Source organism: Nerophis ophidion, linkage group LG20 (genome assembly GCF_033978795.1).
Source record: "Nerophis ophidion isolate RoL-2023_Sa linkage group LG20, RoL_Noph_v1.0, whole genome shotgun sequence".
Lineage (NCBI taxonomy): Eukaryota > Metazoa > Chordata > Actinopteri > Syngnathiformes > Syngnathidae > Nerophis > Nerophis ophidion.
In genome coordinates this window covers 32,988,063-32,993,089 of record NC_084630.1, presented here as the reverse complement: position 1 = coordinate 32,993,089, position 5,027 = coordinate 32,988,063, and positions in this window count along the sequence as shown.

Here is a 5,027-nt window from a genome sequence, read left to right as displayed (position 1 = left end):
GACTGGCTCCATGTCGTGATGTCATTGTGAACCACTTAAGTTTTTTGTTTTTTTAAGCATCCCATCCATTTTCTACCGTTTGTCCCACACATCCTACTTAATTTTGGCCTGAATTAAGTGTTTTTCAGCATAAAAATAGCTAAACTAAAATATTAATGCTACAGTAGTAACAGCCACTAGATCAGGGGTTGAAAGAGCTATATTGGACCAAAACTACAAAAAAACGAATCTGTCTGGAGCTGCAAAAAAATTAAAAGCTGTACATAAGTGTTCTAATGAAGGCAACACTTGACATGTGTCTATATTAGCCTACTATCAAAATGACTGTGTCGCAGGGTGAAACAAATCTTTTCTGACAGGAATTTTGAAATTTCATATTCTATACATGTTTACAACATTGGAAACCATTAGTAAATCAGAAGCTACTCAGAAGGTGAGATAACTCCTAGAATGACTGGCTTTTAAAGGTATAGATGTGTGTGTCGAAGTTTAACAGCAAGCTGTCTTCTTTTAATATATTTATTACACTCTTTGGCAAGCTAGGTAATGTTTGCTGTGGTCTGGAACATGGCACACAAACAACTATCTGAAATGCAGCCAATATTACATACAGATAATGTGTCATGAGACATGCAAAACTAAATTATATACAGAGGATGAAAGTAAAGGATATCAAATGAGCTCAAATATAGCTACACATGAGGCATAATGATGCAATGTGTACATACAGCTATCCTAAAAAGTGATTTAGTATTGATTAGCTTGTAGTCATGTATTGCCATATATAAGTTAAAGTTAAAGTACCAATGATTGTCACACACATACTAGATGTGGCGAAATTATTTTCTGCATTTAACCATCACCCCCTGGGAGGTGAGGGGAGCAGTGGGCAGCAGCGGTGCTGCGCCCGGGAATCCTTTATGGTGATTTAACCCCCAATGAGTGCCAAGCAGGGAGGTAACGGGTTCCATTTTTATAGTCTTTGGTGTGACTCGGCCAGGATTTGAACTCACGACCTATCGATATCAGGGCGGACACTCTCGCCACTAGGCCACTGATGCCTGATAAACACTTCAACAAGCCAATAACATCAAATAGCGCACTTTTTGTGCATTCACGTACAGTATAAAACTTTTGGTGGACAAAATGAGACAAAAGAGTGGAATATTTTACACGTAAACAAACTGTTGCGTCCCACAGTCCACACTATGGTGAGTTCAAGAACCGCCAAAATTAGGCCACTGATGCCTGATAAACACTTCAACAAGCCAATAACATCAAACAGCGCACTTTTGTGCATTCACGTACAGTATAAAACTTTTGGTGGACAAAATGAGACAAAAGAGTGAAATATTTTACACGTAAACAAACTGTTGCGTCCCACAGTCCACACTACGGTGAGTTCAAGAACCGCCGAAATTAGTAGGACAAAACGATGTTTAACAAATACTCTCATCAGTGAAGCATATATACAAACATATTCAACAGTGGGCTTTCTAACAATTTGGAAGGGTTGTGTCATGTTTGTCCTCAAACCAAAAAAATATTTTACCCCCTCTTTTTTATTTTCAATCCTTTTTTAAAAAATGCTCCAGGGAGCCACTAGGGCGGCAACATAAAATGTTGTAAGAGCCATATCGGACTAAAAATTAAAAATAAAAAAAATCTGTGTCAAGGCTTATATAAATGTTAAAATAATGGTAACACATGACTTAAGTCAGTGGTTCTCAACCTTTTTTTAGTGATGTACCCCCTGTGAACATTTTTTTAATTCAAGTACCCCCTAATCAGAGCAAAGCATTTTTGGTTAAAAAAAAAAAGATAAAGAAGTAAAATACAGCACTATGGTATCCGTTTCTGTATAACAGTGCAAAATATTGCTCATTTGTAGTGGTCTTTCTTGAACCATTTGGAAAAAAGGATATAAAAATAACTAAAAACTTGTTGAAAAAAAAACCAAGTGATTCAATAATAAATAAAGATTTCTACACATGGCTTCACGGTGGTAGAGGGGTTAGTGCGTCTGCCTCACAATACGAAGGTCCTGCAGTCCTGGGTTCAATCCCAGGCTCGGGATCTTTCTGTGTGGAGTTTGCATGTTCTCCCCGTGAATGCGTGGGTTCCCTCCGGGTACTCCGGCTTCCTCCCACTTCCAAAGACATGCACCTGGGGATAGGTTGATTGGCAACACTAAATTGGCCCTAGTGTGTGAACGTGAGTGTGAATGTTGTCTATCTGTGTTGGCCCTGCGATGAGGTGGCGACTTGTCCAGGGTGTACCGCGCCTTCTGCCCGATTGTAGCTGAGATAGGCGCCAGCGCCCCCCGCGACCCCAAAAGGGAATAAGCGGTAGAAAATGGGTGGGATGGATGGAAAATGGATGGATGGATGGATTTCTACACATAGAAGTAATCATCAACTTAAAGTGCCCTCCTTGGGGATTGTAATAGAGATCCATCTGGATTCATAAAATTCATTCTAAACATTTATTCACAAAAAATACATCTTTAACATCAATATTTATGGAACATATGTCCACAAAAAATCTAGCTGTCAACACTCATTGTTGCATTTCTTTTCAGTTTATGAACTTACATTCATATTTTGTTGAAGTATTATTCAATAAATATATTTATAAAGGATTTTTGAATTGTTGCTATTTTTAGCATATTAAAAAAAAACTATCTCACGTACCCCTTGGCATACTTTCAAGTAACCCCATTTGAACCACTGACTTAAGTGTCTATATTAGCTATATTGGCCTACTATCAAAATGACTATTTGTCGCAGGCTGACACAAATTTTCATTGGCATAAATGTTAAAAATGTAATATTTATTCTACACATTTTTACAACACTGGAAAACACTACTCAAATGGAGGCTTTTCAGAGGGTGTGATAACTCCTGGAAATTACTGTTATAGAATGGCCAAAGGTAAATATGTGTGTCCCCAAGTTGAAGGAACTGGAAACTACAAATTAAATGAGGTCAAATATAGCTACAAATGAGGCATAAAGATGCAATATGTACATACAGCCAGCATACATAGCATGTTAGCATCAATTAGCTGACAGTCATGAAGTGACCAAATATGCCTGAATAGAACTCCACACAAGTCAATAACATCAACAAAGCTCACCTTTGTGGATTCACGCACAGCATAAGACGTTTGTTGGACAAATATAGACAAAGAAGGAGTGGCATAATACACGTCTTTCTGTGACAGCATCAAGGAAAGTTGTACATGTAAACAAACTACGATGAGTTCAAGGATCGCTGAAATTAGTAGGACAAAGCGGTGCTTGCCAAATACTCTCATCAGTGAAGCAGGTTTAATACAAACAAAGGGATTTCTAACAATTAGGAAGGTTTGTGTCACGTTTGTTCTCCTACAGAAATCATAATAAAACAAAAAAATATTTTTTCCCCTCATCTTTTTCCAATGTTATACATTTTTGAAAAACTAGGGCGGCGCTAAAGAGCCTCTTGTGGCTCGAAAACCACGCGTTGCAGACCCCATGATTGAGTAAAGGTGACTATGTCATGTCTATATCTAAAAATGTAATTCTCTTGCTGTGAAAATATTACATTTTTAATCAGTAATTGTCATGAATAAATCATGCCATGGTCAGGCCCAGAACCAACTAACAGAAAGAAACGAGGGATTACTGTACAAAATACTTTAATATGTTCCGTTGAATAATGTGGTACAGTAAAGCAGTCAAAAGCCGGCAGTTGTATATATATCTCAGTACGCTAGAATATCGTGCAAAAGTTATTTGGTTTCTGAAGGTCAATTCAAAAGGGAGCAAATGACATGCTTGGGAAGTTTTTCCAGTTAATTGGCTGATGAGAGCATGAAACAGTAGTTTATATTGTTTAACTTTTTAAAAATTACTTTACATTTCTGTACAATTAACTCGGGTCTTTTATTAGCTGTAAGGTGTAATTTACAAAACCCAAAACCAGTGAAGTTTGCACGTTGTGTAAATCGTAATTAAAAACAGAATACAATGATTTGCAAATCCTTTTCAACTTATATTCAATTGAGTACACTGCAAAGACAATATATTTCATGTTCGAACTGAAAAACTTAATTTTTTTGCAAATAATCATTAACTTAGAATTTAATGACAGCAACACATTGCGAACAAGTTGCCTCAGGGGCATTTTTACCAGTGTGTTACATGGCCTTTCCTTTTAACACTAAGTAAATGTTTGGGAACTGAGGAGACCAATTTTTGAAGCTTTTCATGTGGAATTCTTTCCCATTCTTACTTGATGTACAGCTTAAGTTGTTCAACAGTCTGGGGTCACTGTAGTTGTATTTTAGGCTTCATATTACGCCGCATGGACTACAGTCAGGCCAGTCTAGTACCTACACCCCTTTACTATGAAGCCACGCTGTTGTCACATGGCTTGGCATTGTCTTGCTGAAATAAGCAGGGGCGTCAATGGTAACGTTGCTTGGATGGAAACATGTTGCTCCAAAACCTGTATGTACCTTTCAGCATTAATGGTGCCTTCACAGATGTTGGGCATTAATACACCCCCATACCATCACAGATGCTGTCTTTTGAACTTTGCGCCTATAACAGTCCGGATTGTTATTTTCCTTTGTTCCGGAGAAACCAGCGTCCAGTTTCTAAAAACAATTTGAAATGTGGACTCGTCAGACTATAGAACAGTTTTAAACTTTGCATCTTAAATCAGTCCATCTCAGCGAAGCTGGCAGCGTTTCTGGGTGTCGTTGTTAAATGGTTATCGCTTTGCACAGTGGAGCTTTATCTCGCACTTACAGATGTAACAACGAACTGTAGTTACTGAGTCGTTTTCTGAAGTGTTCCTGAGCCCATGTGGTGATATCATTTACACACTGATGTCGCTTTTTGATGCAGTACAGCCTGAAGGATCGATGGTCTGTAATATCATTGTGTTCCTGAGCCCATGTGGTGATATCATTTACACAGTCGCTTTTTGATGCAGTACAGCCTGAAGGATCGATGGTCTGTAATATAATTGTTTAC